Source organism: Rhinolophus sinicus, chromosome 18 (genome assembly GCF_057876585.1).
Source record: "Rhinolophus sinicus isolate RSI-liver-muscle chromosome 18, RSI-T2T, whole genome shotgun sequence".
NCBI lineage: Eukaryota > Metazoa > Chordata > Mammalia > Chiroptera > Rhinolophidae > Rhinolophus > Rhinolophus sinicus.
In genome coordinates, this window is record NC_142518.1 from 86,707,267 (window position 1) to 86,729,562 (window position 22,296).

Below are 22,296 nucleotides of genomic sequence, written 5' to 3' on the forward strand. Positions count from 1 at the left end.
TCTCCTCCATAGTAGTCACAGCCAGTACTCACAACCAATGAGCCCAAGAGTCAATCTCTCCCACTGATGTGCAAAGAGCAGCTAAGGCACAACTACAACAGGAGGGTACACATAACACACCCAAGGGACTCACCTGAAGCACCTGGCTCAGGTGACTAGGGAAAATGCACCAGTGAGCCCAATAGCACACCTATTACATAAGGCCACTTAACTAAAACTGGTAGGTATAGCAGCCCTTCCTAATACACAAAAACAAACACAGGGAGGCAGGCAAAAAGGGGACACAAAGAAACATGTCTCAAATTAAAGAACAGAACAAAGCTCCAGAAAAAGAACTAAACAAATCAGAGATAAGCGATCTACTAGATGCAGAATTCAAAGCACTGGTTGTAAGAAAGCTCAGTGATCTCAGAGAGAACTTCAACAAAGAAATAGAAAACATAAACTATAAGACATTTTTGAAAGAAATGGAAGAATACACAAAGAAATGGAAAGACATTCCATGCTCATGGATTAGAAGAATCAACATAGTTAAAATGGCCATAATACCCAAAGCAATATACAGATTCAATGCTATCCCCATCAAAATCCCAATGGCATTTTTTAAAGAAATAGAACAAAAAAATCATCAGATTTGTTTGGAGCCACAAAAGACCCCGAATAGCCAAAGCAATCTTAAGAAAAAAGAACAATAATGGAGGTATCACACTTCCTGACTTTGGCTTGTACTACAGCGCTACAATAATCAAAACAGCATGGTATTGGCAGAATAACAGACACATAGACCAATGGAATAGAATTGAGAATGCAGAAATAAAACCACATAAATATGGACAGATAATTTTTGACGAAGAAGCTAAAAACATACAATGGAGCAAAGACAGCCTCTTCAATAAATGGTGCTGGGAGAATTGGATAACCTCGTGCAGAAGAATGAAACTGGACTTCTATTTGTCACCATGTACCAAAGTTAATTCAAAATGGATCAAAGACTTAAGCATAAGACCTGACACAATAAACTGCATAGAAGAAAACATAGGTACTAAACTTATGGACCTTGGGTTCAAAGAGCATTTTATGACTTTGACTCCAAAGGCAATGGAAGTAAAAGCTAAAATAAACGAATGGGACTATATGAAACTTAAAAGCTTCTGCACAGCCAAAGAAACCATCGACAAAATAAAGAGGCCACCAACTGAATGGGAGAAGATTTTTGCAAACAGTGCCTCCGATAAGGGGCTAATACCCAAAATATACAAGGAACTCATGCAACTCAACAACAACAAAAAAAAACAACCCAATTGAAAAATGGGCAGAGGACTTGAAGAGACATTTCTCCAAAGAGGACATACAAATGGCAAATAGACATATGAAAAAATGCTCAACATCACTAATCATCAGAGAAATGCAAATCAAAACCACAATGAGATATCACCTCACCCCAGTCAGAATGGCTATCATCAACAAGACAAATAGTAACAAGTGTTGGAGAGGCTGTGGAGAAAAAGGAACCCTCATACACTGTTGGTGGGAATGCAGACTGGTGCAGCCGTTATGGAAGGCAGTGTGGAGGGTCCTCAAAAAATTACGAATAGAATTGCCATATGACCCAGCAATCCCTCTCCTGGGTATCTACCCAAAAAATCTGAAAACATTTAGAGATAAAGACACGTGTGCTCCAATGTTCATTGCAGCTTTGTTTACGGTGGCCAAGACATGGAAACAACCAAAATGTCCTTCGATAGATGAATGGATAAAGAAGTTGTGGTATATATACACAATGGAATACTATTCGGGGATAAGAAAAGATGATATAGGAACATTTGTGACAATATGGATGGATCTTGAGAGTGTAATGCTGAGCGAAATAAGTCAGACAGAAAAAGCAGAGAACCATGTGATTTCACTGCTATGTGGTATATAAACCAAAAACAACAAAAGAACAAGACAAACAAAGGAGAAACAGAAACTCATAGACACAGATAATAGTTTAGTGGTTGCCAGAGGGTAAGGGGGGTGGGGAATCACTTCTTAAATTATATAAATGTTTAACCATTGTGCTGTACACCTGAAATTAACATAAAATAATATTTTATGTCAGATGTAGTTGAGAAATTAAGATGGGGGTAAAGGGGAATAAGCAGTTGGGGGTGGGGTTGGGAGATGAGGGTAAGGGGGATTGAATATATGGTGATGGAAGGAGAACTGACTCTGGGTGATGAACACACAATGGGATTTATAGATGATGTAATACAGAATTGTACACCTGAAATCTATGTAATTTTACTAACAATTGTCACCCCAATAAATTTAATAAAATAAAAAAAAGAAATACAAAAAAACACAAATTTTCAAGTATGAAACAAATAAGTCATGGCGATGTAATATAGGGAATATAGTCAATGATATTTTGATAGTGTGGTATGGTGTCAGATGTTTTGCTGGGCTTATGATGGTGATCACTTCTTTAGGTATATAAATGTTAATTAACTATGATGTATACCTGAAACTAATAAAATATTGTATGTTAGCTATATTTTAATAAAAATCTTAAAAAATATAATTGACACTAAATATGTATCAGAAGCAGAAAATAATTATTTTTATATAGAATAAATACTATCATGTATGATGAAACAAAATTCTATTTAGCATCAAAAGCATCAATGGGCCAAATTAATTTATAGCAAGGCAGTTCTTACTAAAACAGACCACTTATCCTCCTGAGTACGAGTTGAAGTACAATTGATTTTATATTTGAGAAAGTTAAGTCTACGTTAAATGTACATACATTCTCTGTGAATCCCCAATAAATACAATTTAATTTTACAATTCTTTTTCATATTTCTTTCTTGTGTTCAATTATCATCCTTCTTAAAGTAGATTTATTACAAGTAACATATTCTGCATATTGAGTGTGTAGAAAAAATATGCAGGATTAAAAGAACAAGGCAGTCAACTAAGCTTTGGGCCACGTCATTTCTGAAAGCCACAAGTATGAAGCTGTGGAATTCAGCATTTGGTTAAGTTTTCAACATGGACATGTGCTGACATTGTATTTAGAAAACTGACCAGTCTTATGTCTCCTCATCAGCCAGGCAAGTTAATACTCTGGAGAGGATAATACTCCCAAAGAGTAACTCTGGATGATAATAGATGATGACATGCATACAGTTCCCGAGTAGCTTGTGCCTCATGAATAAGGACAGAAGAAACTAAAACAGAAAAATTCTGTGAATGGGTCAGTGTTGTCAATAATGCTCCTGGATGGTTTGATATACAGCATGTAGCCACTACTCTCGGTACTGGATGCTGGTAGAAGAGATGCATTCTTCAATGCCTCCCTTAAGCCAAGACCTACATCTCTCTTGGTCTAATGGACCTACTCTCCATTACAATATGCTTAGAATAATGCATTTAGTGAATTTTATTATCATCTAATTTCTATCAATATGATTTATCAATTGCAAAGGGATCTTTACATTTTTAGCTGTTTTTCCAGTGGAGTAATTAGCTTTCACTAAATCTCCTGATAAGCCCTGAGATTGCAGAGTGTCCTACCAATTCCCACTCAATTCTGTTTGGCCTATGATTCACTGTTACTTCAGTGAGCTATTAATCAATAGGAGGCATGGCCTTTAGTTTTATTATGAAATGCTGAAGTTTTTTTTTTTAAAAGTTATATTGAAAATATTCAACACAAACAAAGCAAAATTATTATTTTATTTGGGAATAATCACTTCTGAAGAGTCAAAAAACAGAAGGCAGTGTTCCTGTAAGTATAGTGCTGCATAGCTACAAAACAAAGAACTTCCAAGATTGCATGAAGAGGGGTGTTTAGTTAAGATAAAAGATTGAGACCAAAAATACATATACCGTTGTTTGGGGGCAGGGAAGTAAAACGTGAGAATGTTATACCAGTTCTTCCATTTTAAAGAGGAGTAAATGCTTTAACACTAAGAAAAATCACGAAAATGAGAATGACTCATTATTCTACTCCAAATACATAGAAATGATAGGTAATTCATAAAAAGAGAAAAGAAAAAAACCTGAATTAAAACATAAGATTAACATCTCCTTGGACTAGGAACAGAAGAAAAACTGTAAAGCAGTGTGAAGCAAATGATGTGCTGAGTTCTGAGTCCACACCTATACAGTACTACCCAACACTTCAGTTCCAGAGGCCCATCAGCAAAAAAAGTACTCAGAGGAAGGGAAGGTGAACAGCAGCCAAAAGCCCTGAGGACAGGCATCCTGAACAGGGTTATCGATTTATAAGAAACAGCTGACCTTGGAAGAAAGGAGAACAATGCACAGGTTCCCACTCCAGCACTGAGGTAAGTACTCACTGGCTCAGGTACAGGATAAGTGAGAGCCCTAAAACACAGTACGAACACTAAAAAATCAACACTAAAATAACAAGCTTTAAAAACACTCCTATTCCGGAAAAATGGCGGCGTGAGGTGAGCCTCTGTAAAGCTCCCCTGGAATTTACAACGAATCGAACAACAAAAACTCCACAAAGGACTCGCTGCACAGCAGACAGGCTAGACAAAGAGGCCCACTACCGACTGAAATCACCTACAGGTGGGAGATTCGCGCGAGTGGAGGGAGGAGGAAACGGAGAAGTGCGCGGAGACGGAACAGCGCGGGCACAGGACGCAGCCCTCGCTCAGTGCACCGAGCTCGCTGCTTCCCGGAACTACCTCAGCTGCGGGAGAGGGAAGAACTCAAACTGCTAGGGCTCCGCCAGGGCTCCACAGGGCTGAGGGGACAGCATATAACATAGCTGAACCCAACACTCACGGCAGAGACCTCGGAGTAAAGACTGAGGGAAAAAGGCTGAAAACAGCGGTTAAAGCCCGCACTGCCGAGCAGAGAACAGAGCCTCAGGCACTGAGACTAGCCGCCGCCTCGCTCCCCTCCCAGAGCTCGCCCCGCCGCCAGGGGCTAAAGCAAAACAGTGGCAGTGTCAGATCAAAACAACAGAAAATTTGCTGTTTTGAGAACTGTGCACCGCAAACACAAATTCACAGCCCAACTAATTCCGGCAAAGGGGAGAGAACTGTGGAAGCAGGACCAGCTGTGGTGGTGGTCGCCGCCATTGCTCTGGGCCACCTCTCACAACTCACCACGCCCCTGACCCCACCTATTTGGGCGGATCCCTAGAGGAGTAAACACAACTGCTGAAACATACGGGCTCTGAATCAGGAGCTGGAAGCGCTTTGGAACATCAAAAGCTCTCCGCATACGGACCGGGACACTGCGCCCTGTGACCTAGACAAACTATTAACAGAGGAGAAGCCCTTCTCCCAGGGAATCCCCCCATTGTGTGAGAAGCTGAAATAGTGCAGAGAAAACATAGCACTACCGTGTGGGAGAAGAAAAATAAGTTGCAGTTAGAGAAATAGTAAAACATTCTACCAACAAGTACTGGCAAACAAAAGAAAGACCGCTTTCCATCAACCTGTTGCAGAAGTCACTCCTATAGATGTCTAGGAAGAGAAATAGTAAACCAGTAATCGCCATGAATAACCAAGGCAACAAGATAGCTCAGAAAGAAAGTGAAAAATCTCCAGAGAAGGCACTTAAAGATACAAAAATATGTCACTTACACGACAGAGAATTCAAGATTGCAGTTCTGAAAAAACTCAACGAGATACAAGAAAACACAGATAGGCAGTTAAATGAACTCAGAAACTCAATCAAAGAACAGCATGAGCATTTTACGAAAGAGATTGAAATCTTAAAAAAGAACCAAATGGAATTTCTGGAGATTAGAAACTCAATAAAAGAAATTAAGAATGAAATAACCAGCTTAGGTAGTAGAGTTGACTAGACTGAGGAAAGAATCAGTGACATCAAAGATAGAAACCTAGAAATTACACAGATGGAAGAAGAAAGAGATCGAGACTTCAAGGAAATGAAAGAACTCTACAAGAACTTTCTGACTCCATCAGAAAGAGCAATATAAGAATAATGGGCATACCAGAAGGAGAAGAAAGAGAGAAGGGAACAGAGAATATATTCAAACAGATTGTCGATGAGAACTTCCCAAATTTGTGGACAGAACTGGACCCTCGAATCCAAGAAGCAAATAGAACACCTAGTTACCTCAATCCCAATAGGCCTTCTCCAAGGCACATTGTATTGAAGCTGTCTAAAATCAACGACAAAGAAAGAATCCTCAAGGAAGCCAGGAAAGAAGAGGGTAACTTACAAAGGAAAGCCCATTAGATTATCATCAGATTTTTCAGCAGAAACTCTACAAGCCAGGAGGGAGTGGAACCAAATATTCAAACTATTGAAAGAGAGAAATCATGAGCCAAGAATAATATATCCAGCAAAGATATCCTTTAGATATGAAGGAGGAATAAAGACCTTTCCAGACATACAGAAGCTGAGGGAATTTTCTAATACACGACCTGCACTACAAGAAATACTAAAGGAGGCTATGCGACCACCATCAACAGGGACAATTTGTGGCAACCAAAACTCAAAAAGGGGGAGAGTAAAAGCCTGAACTGGAATATGGGAATGGAGAAAGTAAGCGTGCTGAAGAAAATGGAATACTCTAATTATCAAACTTTCTTTTACATAAACGTAAGGGTAACTACTCAAAAAAAAATCCAGAACTGAAATATATACTGAAATAAAAGAAGAAACAGAGGGAAACATCATAGAATACCACCACACAGAAATAATAGACAACAACAAAAAGGCAAAGAAACAATGGAAACACAGCCTTACCACAAAACTAAAGATAGAATGACAGGAAAACCTCACATATCAATAATTTCCCTAAATGTAAATGGACTGAACTCACCAATAAAAAGTCACAGAGTAGCAGATTGGATCAAAAAACTAAACCCAACCATATGCTGTCTCCAAGAGACACATCTCAGCCACAAGGACAAGCATAGACTCAAAGTGAAAGGGTGGAAATTGACACTCCAAGCAAATGGTACCCAGAGAAAATCAGGTGTAGCCATAATGATATCAGATTAAACAGACTTCAGGGTGAAAAAGATAACAAGAGACAAAGATGGACATTTCATAATGGTGAAGGGGACTGTACAACAAGAAGACATAACAGTCATCAATATTTATGCCCCCAATCAGGGAGCACCGAAATACACCAAGCAACTACTAACAGAACTAAAGGGAGAAATTGACCAAAACACAATTATACTAGGGGAGTTAAATACATCATTGACAGCTATGGATAGATCATCCAAACAGAAAATAAATAACGAAATAGTAGCCCTAAACGACACATTAGATGAAATGGACATAATTGACATTTATAGAGCACTTCATCCTAAAACATCAGACTACACATTCTTTCCTAGTGTACATGGAACATTCTCACGGATAGACCATATATTGGGACATAAAATCAGTCTTAACAAATTTAAGAAGATTGAAATCATACCAAGCATATTCTCTGATCACAAGGCTTTGAAATTGGATATCAACTGTAAAAAGAAAGCAGGAAAAACCACAAATACATGGAGATTTAACAACATACTTTCAAAGAAGGACTGGGTCAAAGAAGAAGTTAGAGGAGAGATCAAAAGATACATAGAAACAAATGACAATGAAAATACATCCTACCAAAATTTTTGGGATGCAGCGAATGCAGTTTTAAGAGGGAAATTTATCTCATTACAGGCCTATCTCAAGAAACAAGAAAACTCCCAAATAAATAACCTCATGTTACACCTTAAAGAACTAGAAAAAGAAGAACAAGTAAAACCCAAGGTCAGCAGAAGAAAGGAAATAACAAAAATTAGAGCAGAACTAAATGAAATAGAGAACAAAAAGACAATAGAAAAAATTAATGTGACAAAGAGCTGGTTCTTTGAAAAGATTAACAAAATTGACAAAGCCTTGGCTAGACTTACTAAGATAAAAAGAAAGAAGACACTGATTAACAAAATCAGAAACGTAAAAGGGGAAGTTATCACGGACACCACAGAAATACAAAGGATCATCCAAGAATACTATGAAGGACTATATGCCACCAAATTCAACAACCTAGAAGAAATGGACAAGTTCTTAGAAACATATAGCCTTCCAAGGCTGAACCATGAAGAACTGGAAAATCTAAACAGACCGATCACCAGTAATGAAATTGAATCAGTCATCCAAAACCTTCCCAAAAGCAAAAGTCCGGGACCAGATGGCTTCACTAGTGAATTCTACCAATCCTTCAAAGAGGATCTAATACCAATCTTGCACAAACTCTTCCAAAAAATTGAAGAAGAGACAGTACTCCCTAAATCATTTTATGAGGCCAACATTACCCTGATACCAAAACCTGGTAAGGAAAGCACAAAAAAAGAAAACTACAGACCAATATGTCTGATGAATACCGATGCAAAAATTCTGAATAAAATTCTAGCAAATCGAATACAACAATGCATTAAAAAGATTATTCATCACGACCAAGTGGGTTTCATCCCCGGGGCGCAAGGATGGTTCAACATATGCAAATCCATCAATGTGATACATCACGTAAACAAAATAAAGGACAAAAATCATACGATTATATCAATTGATGCAGAAAAAGCATTTGACAAGATACAACATCCATTAATGATTAAAACACTTAATAAAATGGGTATAGAAGGAAAATACCTTAACATAATAAAGGCCATATATGACAAGCCCTCGGCTAATCTCATAATTAATGGAGAAAAACATAAGCCCTTTGCTGTACGTTCAGGAACACGACAGGGATGTCCCCTATCACCTCTGCTTTTCAACATAGTGTTGGAAGTCCTTGCCAGAGCAATCAGGCAAGAGAAAGAAATAAAAGGCATCCAAATTGTGAATGAAGAAGTTAAATTATCACTCTTTGCAGATGACATGATGCTATATATAGAAAACCCTAAAGACTCCACCAAAAAGCTATTAGAAACAATCAACGAATACAGTAAAGTTGCTGGCTACAAAATCAACGCACAAAAGTCCATTGCCTTCCTATATACTAACAATGAAATCTCAGAAAAAGAAATACGAAAAACAATTCCTTTTGCAATTGCAGCAAAAAGAATAAAATACCTAGGAATAAACTTAACCAAGGATGTGAAAGACCTATATGCTGAAAACTATAAGACATTTTTGAAAGAAATGGAAGAAGACACAAAGAAATGGAAAGACATTCCGTGCTCATGGATTGGAAGAATCAACATAGTTAAAATGGCCATATTACCCAAAGCAATATACAGATTCAATGCAATCCCCATCAAAATCCCAATGGCATATTTTAAAGAAATAGAACAAAAAATCATCAGATTTGTTTGGAACCACAAAAGACCCCGAATAGCCAAAGCAATCTTAAGAAAAAAGAACAATAATGGAGGTATCACACTTCCTGACTTTGGCTTGTACTACAGGGCTACAATAATCAAAACAGCATGGTATTGGCAGAAAAACAGACACATAGACCAATGGAATAGAATTGAGAACCCACAAATAAAACCACATAAATATGGACAGACAATTTTTGACAAAGAAGCTAAAAACATACAATGGAGCAAAGACAGCCTCTTCAATAAATGGTGCTGGGAGAATTGGATAGCCACGTGCAAAAGAATGAAACTGGACTGCTATGTGTCACCATGTACCAAAGTTAATTCAAAATGGATCAAAGACTTAAGCATAAGACCTGACACAATAAACTGCATAGAAGAAAACATAGGTACTAAACTTATGGACCTTGGGTTCAAAGAGCATTTTATGAACTTGACTCCAAAGGCAATGGAAGTAAAAGCTAAAATAAACGAATGGGACTATATGAAACTTAAAAGCTTCTGCACAGCAAAAGAAACCGTTGACAAAATAAAGAGGCCACCAACTGAATGGGAGAAGAGTTTTGCAAACAGTGCCTCCGAAAAGGGGCTAGTGTCCAGATTATACAAGGAACTCATGCAACTCAACAACAAAAAAACAAACATCCCAATTGAAAAATGGGCAGAGGACTTGAAGAGACATTTCTCCAAAGAGGACATACAAATGGCAAATAGACATATGAAAAAATGCTCAACATCACTAATCATCAGAGAAATGCAAATCAAAACCACAATGAGATATCACCTCACCCCAGCCAGAATGGTTATCATCAACAAGACAAATAGTAACAAATGTTGGAGAGGCTGTGGAGAAAAAGGAACCCTCATACACTGTTGGTGGGAATGCAGACTGGTGAAGCCGTTATGGAAGGCAGTGTGGAGGGTCCTCAAAAAATTACGAATAGAATTGCCATATGACCCAGCAATCCCTCTCCTGGGTATCTACCCAAAAAATCTGAAAACATTTAGAGATAAAGACACGTGTGCTCCAATGTTCATTGCAGCTTTGTTTACGGTGGCCAAGACATGGAAACAACCAAAATGTCCTTCGATAGATGAATGGATAAAGAAGTTGTGGTATATATACACTATGGAATACTATTCGGCAGTAAGAAAAGATGATATAGGAACATTTGTGACAACATGGATGGATCTTGAGAGAGTAATGCTGAGCGAAACAAGTCAGACAGAAAAAGCAGAGAACCATGTGATTTCACTGATATGTGGTATATAAACCAAAAACAACAAAAGAACAAGACAAACAAATGAGAAACAGAAACTCATAGACACAGACAATAGTTTAGTGGTTGCCAGAGGGTAAGGGGGGTGGGGGGTGGGGGGTGGGATATGAGGATGGGGGGGATCGAATATATGGTGATGGAAGGAGAACTGACTCTGGGTGATGAACACACAATGGGATTTATAGATGATGTAATACAGAATTGTACACCTGAAATCTATGTAATTTTACTAACAATTGTCACCCCAATAAATTTAATAAAATAAAATTTTAAAAAAATAATAGTAAATAAATATCATTCTCTACAAGTTCATGGAACAACAGATACTGTAATAATAGCTACCATTTATTGAATATATATATATTTTTTCAGGCTTTTTAAACATTAATTTTTAAAATTTAGCTAATGGGTTTGTATTTTTCGCTAACCATATTTTACAGATCAGGATATTTCAGTTCGGTTAGGTTTGTTCATTAATCCACTTATTCATTCGATGAATTATAAGCAAACACCTATTATGTTAAATAAAATGCGCAACTTGCAATGTACAGTTTCCTGGGCTCCAGCATCTGGTCTCTGCTTGAAACAACACTTCTTCATGAGAAGAGTTTTGGTTCTCACTGGTGCCCCCTTCTCTTCCTGTAGCATCACTGATCCAGAGAACCAGGCACAAAAACTACTGGACACACCACTGGCCAATCAAATGTAAAACATAACAACCTGAACTTGCAGTATAACATTGTTATGAGCGAGATAGGCAATGACCTTCCCAACGCTAAGGGATACCATACTCTAGAACCAGAGTATTTAACCTAAAGTATACCTAATAAACATCCCTGCACCTTCCCATAAACTCTGCTCATATTCTTCAAGGCCAGACTGGCCTTTTTTTGTTTGTTTGAATTTTTTTCTGAATCCTTTATAGTATAGTAGATACCACCAGTCGAGAAGTTTTACACACAACTATGCCAAAACAATCCTTTCTATACTTTCAACCAATGCTTCTAGTTTCATGTATTTGTGCCCAACTAAGTAAATTCCTTCTATCCTTGGTGTATTTATTCTTCAGATACTTACAGATAGTTCTCATGTTTCTCATTAGTCATTGGTTAGCTGAGATGTATGTCATTAATCATTTTAATCTTTTCTCATAAATTAGTCACCGTAGGCTTTTGGAATGTTCTCAGTACTGTGCACTATATTTTACCAGACTTTTGTTATAAGGTGCCCTGTATTCCACATGCCACTCTAACAGAATCAAGTGGTAAAAACTTGATCTGTTTTATGTTGGCATACGGACAGCCACATTCACAGGTGTACTTGTGCAAGAGTTCTAATCATCATTCCAAGGCAGCAAGACAGAGCCAGTAAAACAACAGAGGCTCATGATCCATTTTTCACATTTGCGCAGCCATGCTAATCTCACATTTACTCCTATTCTCATACTAGCCACTCTTGTAGATTATTCTGTAAGTAGCTCTTAATAACTATATGTTCTTTACAATATATTTTTCAGGTATGAAATAGCTTTATTTGGCTACTTATAAAGATATTTCTATGACCTTTGATTGTTTAGCCTTCCTTTGTTTTACTACATTATTCAGTATGACTCTGGAGTCAGACAGTTCAGTTCTTCCATCTGGCACTTTGAGCTCTGTGAGCTTATGCAGATTACTTAGTTTCTCTGTGTCTCAATTCTATTATCTATAAAATAGAGATAATAATAGTGCCAAGACTCACTGATGCACTGTAAAGATTAAATTAGTAAATATATTAAAACACTAGAATAGCACCTGACTCACAGTAAGGGCTACATATATGCAATTGCTTTATAGAATCACCTTATTGTTTATAACAGCTATCATAGGCACATGGGATACTCTAATATTTAAGCTAAGACCTCTACTATAATATTCTTTGAGGGCCACATCCAACTATATGCAATGGATATCACTGTCACATGGGTATTCACATGTTTTGAATTATGGCATGCATGTCTACAGTACACAATTTTCAATTTAAAATTTTAAGTCACTATAAATTTGTCATTTTTAATTTATTTTTCATCTCTCAAAACCACTGCAATTGACCTAGACCGCTAAACCAAAAGTGAACAGTAGAAAAGGGAGAGTGAATATGAATTTAGCATTACATCAGCCAATGGTGACTGCTACGATCATTAGTAAAAAGTGGCTTACAGAACTCAGTTTCAAGAACTCTGGATTAATATTCTGGAAGACTAAGCTAAAAAAAAACCAAATTGATGCTCAACATATATCTAAATAAACAGACTTTTGCTACTGGTAGGGGCCAATTTTGACATGTTACAGAGAGGAACAACTTACAGAATTCAATTGACTTTCCTGAAATCATACAGTTAGCAAATAATGAAGTCAGGAAGGAGTAGAACTAAGTTATCCTTCCCAATGAGCCAATTTATCACACCTATATCCCTAAATACAAGTGAGGCACCTATGAATACATTCCAATTATATTCATTATCTTCCTTTTGACTATACACCTTTAACTGTATTTACAGCCTAACTCTTACCAGTTTTATATTTGACATGTATATTCAGATGAGTTTTTTAATCCTAGCAGGTTTTTCTGATGATTTGTGTTTTCAAAAGGCCACTGTTTTACCCAAACACAACCAAAATGAGAATTTCAACTATGAGTGCAGGACAGAAGGGGAGACACCTTGCAAGTAAATCTTCTGGTGCCCCTCAAATGGTATCACTCAGGGAGCCAAATGCTTTCCTAACCTATATGGCTGGTCCCAAAAGCACCAGTCAATTGTGTTCATCTACCATTAGTAATTATCAGTATAGGGGGAGGAGCTAAATGGTGGAATAGACGGCACTGTGCCAACTGTCTCCTAGGATCACACCAACATTAAAAATAATTTATACAACATTCATCTGAACAGTAGTTGAGCAGAACCTTTAAATAATGATTTAAAGAAGAGGCATGTCGAGACTGGTAGGAGGGGCAGAGACATGAAGCAGGCTGAATCCAGGCCCATGGGGAGAGGGCAAACCCCAGGAAGGACACCTCAGTGGCAGAGGCTTCCTCTGCTGGGGGAGAGACCCTCCAACCCCACAGCCAGGCTTCCCAGCCCAGAGTTCCTCTGCTGAGAAAGGGAGTTCCATGATAGCTGGCAGTAGAAATCAGTGAGGACTCTCTTTGCCCCACTCGGTGGGGCGGAGGGCAACTAGAGACTGAGTCACCCTCCTGTGGAGCCGGCACACGGACTTGCTCACTGGAGAGCACTCACCTGTTCCCTGGCAGAGGGACTGGTTCTGCAGGCTGGGGCCTGGGAGCCTGCGGGGAAGGACTGAGCTGAGTGCCTTTGGTGCAGGAGCTGGAGGTTTTGGGACCATTGTTCTCTCTGTGTGGAGCCTGCACAGGGGTAGGATACAGGCGGGCGCCATTTTTTCAGGGTTGGGCCCTCCCACAGAGAATCAGGTTCGGGACCGCATTGGTCTGGTGGAATCAGTGCAAGCGTGGGTGTGTGCACACACACTGCCTTGGGTTTTCGCTCTCCACACTGCGTGTATAGTACTGCCAGGGTAGCACCTGACTGTGGGGCTGCTCTACCTGATCCACAGGCTGCTGATTGAAACAGAGACTGAGAGTTTTCCTGAGAGTGTTGGGCTGGGAGCTGTGTGGCTCACGATATGGCCGAGGCATTTGTGGTGCGTTTGTGACGGCTGCCTGCCAACGCAGGAGCATTCGCTGCTCTGACTTGGTGAGGGCCATAGATCACACCACATGGTGCCCTGGGGGCCTGCCCTGCGGACCTAGAGCTGCATTGCATGGGGTTCCCTGGGTCCCTGGTTCCTGGCCCCCACCTCCACAGGCCACAGACAGTTGCAGCAGCCGGCAGCCCGCAGCAACCTGTGGGGAGTTTTGGTAGTGAGCACAGCTCTAGAGCCCACGACAGCCAATTGTGGGCAGCTTGATGCCAGCCTGAGACTGAGGCCAGCACACAGCTGGGCCCTTCCCCTAAATACAGCTGGTGCTGAGTCACCTGGAGACTATTGCTGAGCAAGTGGCCTGCAGATTAAAGCAGGCAGAGAGCCTTTGCCCACCCCCCCCCCCTTTTTTCTCTTTTTCTTTTTCTGTTTTATTTGGGGCGGGGCGGATCTTTTTTTTACTCCTATTTTTTTCTCCCTGCGTTTTTTCATTTCCGTTTTTTTTTCCTTTTTTTAAATCATGTTTTTCCTCTTTTCTTTCTTTCATTTTTTTGTTTTTCTTCATTTTCTTTCGTCTGTTTTCTTTTTGTCGTTTCTCAGATGTTTGTCTTGTTATTGGTTTAGTTACTGCTTTTCTGTCTTGTTTTGCTGTTTTTGTCTCTTTTATATATTTTTGTTTCTCCTGTCTGATCTTTGCTTACCGTGTTTTTGTGGGGGTGTATTTGTTTTATGGTATTTTTGGTTTGCCTTGCTTTGTTTTTGTTTTGCAAAGTTGGTGTGGGACTAGCCCTGGTCCAGGAGTTGAGACTACACTGAATTTGTAGAAACTACTGACCACAGCCTTTACTCACCTGTAACACCACTTTGCCCAGCTACAGCTGCATCGCCAGGGGCACTCTGGGTGCCTGGGTGACTGGTCCCACCCCCACACACTGTGGAAAAGGTTTTTTACAAGAGCAGATGGTCCACAGAGCCCTGGATTCATCTTTGTGGTGTTCAGTGAACCCAAACCTGCACTACAGCCACTCAGGAGCAGCTCTCAGGAATCCGTGAGCTTGAGGTAGAGACTGACTGTACTGCCCTTGGGATAATCTGCAAGGGTGTTACAGGACAGGTATTGGCGTAAGATCGTAATCTGCATTAACGTCTTAAAAACCACCAATCATATCTCGTAACTCACTTGAACTCCATCCTGCCCAGCTAGTGCCGCATTACCAATGGTACTCTCAACACCAATTCAAACAACAGACACATGCTCCTAAAAAAGCCTCTTTTTTCCAGGGCCTTACGGGCAACTGGAAGGTGGCAACAGGCTTAGGAGGCCCTGGGTTTTTGCTAAACTTCCTCAGGACCAATATTGGTGGCAACCAGCCTAAGTTCACAGAGAAACCACCCCCACATGACTCCAGGTCAGCACAGGCACAGCAAACCATATACAGCTTTGAAGAACCTACCATGTAGCCACAGACTAGTAACAGACAGGGTTGAAATGGCCCTGAGTGGGAGCCCTACCGAAGAGTCACCAGAACCAATATACCCAGAGAACAGTGACATACCAAACCAGAGCACTACCGGGTTGAACCTACAAGTGGCACATGCAAAGGAAATTTTCCATAGGCACAAGAGCCCACAGGAGCCAAGTCTCCTCTGAGGGGGTCAACCTCCACACAGCAAGTCATACACTGTGAGCAGAGCTAATTCTCCCAGCTAATCAGCCTGAGGGTCAATCCCACCATATGACAAGCCAAAAACATTAAAGATCAACTTTAATGGCAACACCTCTGGAACACACGGGACAGGAGAATAGGGAGAAAGTGCAATCCGAATATAAAGGATGCATATTATAGAAGACCACCCAGCAATGACTGAGAGACATAGATGACCTACCTAATACATCGAAGCAATCACAGAGTGACAGCCAGAATAATGAAACAAAGAAACATGTCCCAAATAAAATACCAGAAGAAAACTCTAGAAATGAAATTAAATGAAACAGAGGAATCCAAACTATCAGAGACAGAGTGTAGAACACTGATGATAAGAAGGTTTAAGGAACTTAGTGAGAACATAAAGAAGGACAGAGAAATCATAAAAAAACAACAACCAGTTAAAACTAAAGAATACAATAACTGAAATAAAGAACACACTCAAAAGCATCACCAGTAGATTAGATGAAGCAGAGGATTGGATCAGAGATTTAGAAGACAAGATAGCAGAAATCACCCAATTGGAATCACAAAAAGAAAAAAGAATAAAAAACAATGAAAACAGTTTAAGAGACCTGTGGGACAACATTTGCATCATATGAACACCACAAGGAGAGAAGGAGCAAGGTATTGAGAACATATTTGAAGAAATACTGACTTAAAACTCCCCTTCTGGTGAAGGAAATCGACATAAAATCCCAGGAAGTGTAGAGAGTTCCAAACAAGATGAACCCGAAGAGCCCCACACCAAGACATATTATAGTTAAAAGGCCAAAGGTTAAAGACAAAGAGAGAACCTTAAAAGCAACAAGAGAAAGACAGCAGGTTACATACAAGGGAATTGCTATAACACTATCAGCTGACTTTTCTACAGAAACTCTGCAGGCCAGAAGGGAGTGACAGGAAATATTCAAAGTGATAAAATCAAAGGCCTACAACACAGATTGCTCTACCCAGCTAAACTATCACTTAAAATTGAAGGAGAGATAAAGAGCTTCTCAGAAAACAATACACTGAAGGAATTCATGACCGCCAAGCCAGCATTGCAGGAAATATTAAAAGGGCTTTTATCAAAAGAAGAAAGGGGAAAACAAATTAACAATCGAAGACCAGAAATATGAACAACAAAATGGCAATAAATATGTACCTATTTACCTATTTGTAATCACTTCAAATGTGAATGGACTAAATGCTCCAAAAAAAAGATATAGAGTGACTGAGTGGATAAAAAACAGGACCAATGAATATGATGTTTACAAGAGACTCACCTTGGCTCAAAAGACACACACAGACTGAAAGTAAAGTGATGAAATAAGATACTTCACATGAATGGAAATTAGAAAAAAGCTGGGGTATCAATATTTACTTCAGACAAAATAGACTTTAAAATAAAGACTACAATGAAAGACAAAGAAGGGCACTACATAATAATAAAGGGATAGCTCCAACAAGAGGACATAACCCAGTAATCATCTATGCACCCAACGTAGGAGCACCTAAATATATGAAACATGTGTTGACCGACATAAAGACGAGAACAAAAGTAACACTATCATAGTAGGGGACTTCAATACACCACTGACAACAAAGGACAGATCTTCCAGACAGAAAATCAATATGGAAACAGTGGCCTTAAATGACCCTTTAGACCAGTTGGATTTAATCGATGTGTTTAGAGCATTTCACCCCAAAGCTGCAGAATATACATTCTTCTCAAGTGCACATGGAACGTTTTCCAAGATAGACCACATGCTAGGCCACAAAACAAGTCTCAATAAATTTAAGAAAATTGAAATCATATCAAGCGACTTCTCTGACCACAGTGCTATGAAAGTAGAAATCAATTATAAGAAGAAATCCAGAAATCACACAAATACATGGAGGCTGAATAACATGTTAGTAAATAACGAGTGGGTCAATGAGATCAAGGAAGAAATCAGAAATTACATAGAGAAAAATGACAATGAAAACACAACTACCCAAAATCTATGGGATGTAGCAAGCAGTCCTAAGAGGGAAATTCATAACAATGCAGGCCTATCTCACAAAAGAAGAAAAATCCCAAATCAACAGACTATCTTTACACCTAAGGGAACTGGGAAAAGAACACCAAAAGAAGCCCAAAGGGAGTACAAGGAAGGAAATAATAAATATCAGAGCAGAAATAAATGAAATAGAGACCAAAAAAAAATCAAAAATATGAATAAAACCAAGAGATGGTTTTTGAAAAGGTAAACAAAATCGACAAACTCTTAGGTAGACTCACCAAGAAAAAGAGAGAGGATCCAAATTAACAAAATCAGAAATGAAACATGAGAAATGACAACAGATGCCACAGAAATACAGAAAATATTAAGAATGGACTACAAACAAGTATATGCAAACAATTTAGACAATCTGGAAGAAATGGATAGATTTTTTTTTCCTTTTTTTCAGCATCCCACACGTTTTGTTAGGCCTTTTTTCATTTTCATCTGGCTCCAAGTATTTTGTCATTTACTATATCTTCTTTAACACAGGGGTTTTCTGTCAAGTGCTTTATTGGTTTAAAGATGTAAGTAATTTAAAATTCTGTCCTTTTGGACATTAATTCTAGCTTTATATTTTGTGTGGTAAGAGATACTACTGTATATGACAATGTTAATTCTTCAGAAACGTCTAAAGATAGATTTGTGGTCTAGTATGTGAAATATTTTTGTGACTGATCCAATGGTTACAGAAAGTTCTCTATGTATCTCTGGATTATCCTCATTAATCAACTCATGTAAATCTATGATCTTGCTTATTTTTGGGGAAAAAAAGACATGGTTAAATTTCTAGAAACATACAATCTTCCAACACTGAATAAAGAAGAAACAGAAACTCTGAACAGACCAATTACTGCCAAATAAATTGAATCGGTAATCTACAAGCTCTGAAGCATCAAAAATTCTGGAGCAGATATCTTCACAGGTGAATTTTACAAAACATTCAAAAAAGAATTAACACTTATTCTCCTCAAAGTATTCCCAAAATTCCAGAAGAAAGGAAGGCTCCCAAGCACATTTTATGAGGCCACTACTACTCTGATCCCAAAACCAGACAAAGACATTATGAAAAAAAGAAAACGACACGTCGATATCCTTAATGAACATAGACACAAAAATCCTTAACAAAATACCAGCAAACTGGATTCAGCAATACATTAAAATGATCAAACACCACGATCAAGTGGGATTCATTCCTGGCATGCAAAGGTGGTTCAATGTCCGCAAATCAATTAACATGATACACCACATTAACAAAATGAAAAATGAAAAGCATATGGTCATATCAATAGATGCAGAGAAAGCATTTGACAAAATCCAGCAGACATTTATGATAAAAACTCTTAGCAAAGTGGAAATAGAGGGATCATATCTCAACATAGTAAAGGCCATATATGATAAACCCTCAGCTAACATCATATGCAATGGAGAAAGGCTCCTCTTAAGATCAGAAACAAGACAAGGTTGTCCACTTTCTCCAATTTTATTCAACATAGTTCTGGAACTTCTAGCCACAGCAATCATATAAGAAAAAGAAACAAAAGTCATTCAACTTGGAAAGGAGCAAGTAAAATTGTCATTATATACAGATGGTGTGATACTATATATGAAAAACCCCAAAGACTCCACAGAAATTCTATTAGAACTGATAAATGAATTTAGTAAAGTAGCAGGATACAAAATTAATATTCAGAAATCAGTTGCATTTGTATTCACCAATAGTAAACTATCAGAAGGAGAAATCAGGAAATCAATCCCATTTACAATTGCTTCAAAAACAATAAAATACCTAGGAATAAATTTAACCAAAGAACTAAAAGACCTGTATTCAGAAAATTATAAGACACTGAAGAAAGAAATCAAAGAAGATACAAATAAATGGAAAAGCATACCATGCTCATGGATAGGAAGAATTAATAAGTTAAAATGTCAATACTACCTAAGGCAATATATAGATTCAACACAATTCCTATCAAACTACCAATGGCATTTTTTTCAGAAATATAACATACAATCCTAAAATTTATATGGAACCATAAAGACCCCAAATAGCCACGGCAATCTTGAGAAATAAGAACAAAGTGGGAAGTATCACGCTACCCGACATCAAATCATACTACAAGAATATAGGAATTAAAACAGTATGGTACTGGCATAAAAACAGACACGTAGATCAATGGAACAGAACAGAGAGCCCAGAAATAAATCCATTCATATATGGTCACTTAATCTACAACAATGGAAACAAGAATTTACATTGGGGCAAAGGCTGTCTATTTAATAAATGGCGCTGGGAAAACTGGACTGACACATGCAAAAAAAAATGAAACTGGACCACCTCCTCAAACCATACATGAGAGCAAATTCAGTAAGTATTAAAGACTTAAATGTAAGACGAAACCATAACACTCCTAGAAGGACACATAGGGAGTAAATTTGCAGACATTACACTGTGTAATATTTTTACTGATATATCCCCTCGGGCAAGGGAAGTAAAAGAAAAAATAAACATATTGTATGACATTAAACTTTAAAGGTTTTTCACAGCAAAGGAAACTGTCATGCAGGGTGTCATGCGGGGTTTCAGCTCCCGCTCCCCACACAAGAACACAGGATATGGTGAGGCCAAAAAGGAACACCCACGGAGCCATAGGTAGGGGAGTCATACCACTATAGTCTCACTGGAGGCTGGATTTACACGACATGTGACCTGCTGTCTGCTTTTCTGCCAACTGACCGACTCTCTGACTTCCCTCGACTCTCCTCAACTCCCCAACGTAGCCGCAGCAGTTATATTAGTGGCCAGTGGCTCAATGGTTACTGCTGACGGCCAACTAGCCACAGCTGATGGCCATCTACTACCCGAGCCAGCACCCCTCCATGTGAGGCAGAGAGCCTGGAAACTGCTCTCTGGGGCTCTGTCCCCACACTCCACCCCTACAGAGTCTTGCCTCACAATCTACACGACAAGCGGCTTCCGCGAGAGTCCCTGTGCCATATTAGCCTATCGTCACCGATGGACGAAAAGAAACAGTAGTCTTCAAAACCATCAATGGCAAATCCCTTCCATCTGGGAGGATGCACGCTAGCTTTTTGTCCTGGGAAAGGAGGGTCGCTGCCACTGGCACCTTTCCCGGTTTGTGGTACCAGACCTTTATGGCAGTACTTGGGGCCCCTTGCATAGTTTCAACATGTAACAGAACAGGGGACCCCATAATAGGCCATAGTGAGAGCACATAGGTTCCCCGCAACATTATCCCGGGATCGGGACCTACATATACTACAGTCACTTGCGGTGGCCACTTAGCCACCACCCCTGGCGTCACTTGCAAATCATGAGTCAAACCGGCCCCCCATGGGGCTATCAGGCCCAACCATCAACAGTGGGGGCTTTTGACCTGCCAGGGCCAAGTCCATTGCTGCCGTTCCCCTGCTTTCAAGCATGTGGGTGCTGGTAGCAAAATGTTTCCATTTCTGCCTTAGCCTGGCTTTAACAGAGTCTCACTGGTGGTAACTTGTAATTGAATGGGAGCGGCCGTTCGATGTAGCAGAGCTTCTACTGGTGCGGGCCCTCCCTTCCATGGTCTCTCATTCAGGACTCTCAGGACGTCCCATAGACGCGAGGCCCAGTCACGCATCGTGGTACAGTGTTTTGACACTCGGAGACCTTGCTTCAAAAGGCCATTATAGCGTTCAATCATGCCAGCTGCTTTTGGGTTATACGGAGCATGAAACAACCATTGCACGTCCATCCTGGCAGCCCAGCGCTGCACTTCTTGCCCCATAAAATGGGTACCCCTGTCACTTTCAATGACTTGGGGGCGACCATAGAGGGCGTATAGCCGTGTAAGAGCGACCACTGTATGCTGCTGATCCTCAGTCAGACACGGCCAAGCAAACATCAACCCTGTAGCAGTGTCCATTGCTGTAAACACGTATATCGCATTGTGGACCTTAGGCAGGGGTCCAATGTACTCCACTTGCCAGCGAGTGAGGGGCACCCTCCCTCGCGCAATCTGCTGTGTCTCTGAGGGGAGCCTCCGCCTTTGGGGGCTGTCCTGGGCACAGACAGCACAGTCATAGCAGGCATCTGCTATCTCCTGCCATTTCAAAGGCAGACCCCAGTGTCTGCTCATCTGCCACATGGTTTGGCTTCCAGCATGCTGCAATTTCCTGGGCAGTCAATGGGCCACATCAGTGACAGGAACCGGTTCTAACAATTGGACCCGATCAACCGATGCTGCCACGAGATCATGCCACATCTG

General features: G+C 39.7%; 1 protein-coding gene across 8 annotated transcripts in view; it reads right to left on the bottom strand.

Moving 5' to 3' along the window:
- Positions 1-22,296, bottom strand: part of TENM1 (teneurin transmembrane protein 1) — a 1,194,370-nt gene that overhangs the window by 902,056 nt on the left and 270,018 nt on the right. The gene's annotated exons all lie outside the window — the stretch shown is intronic.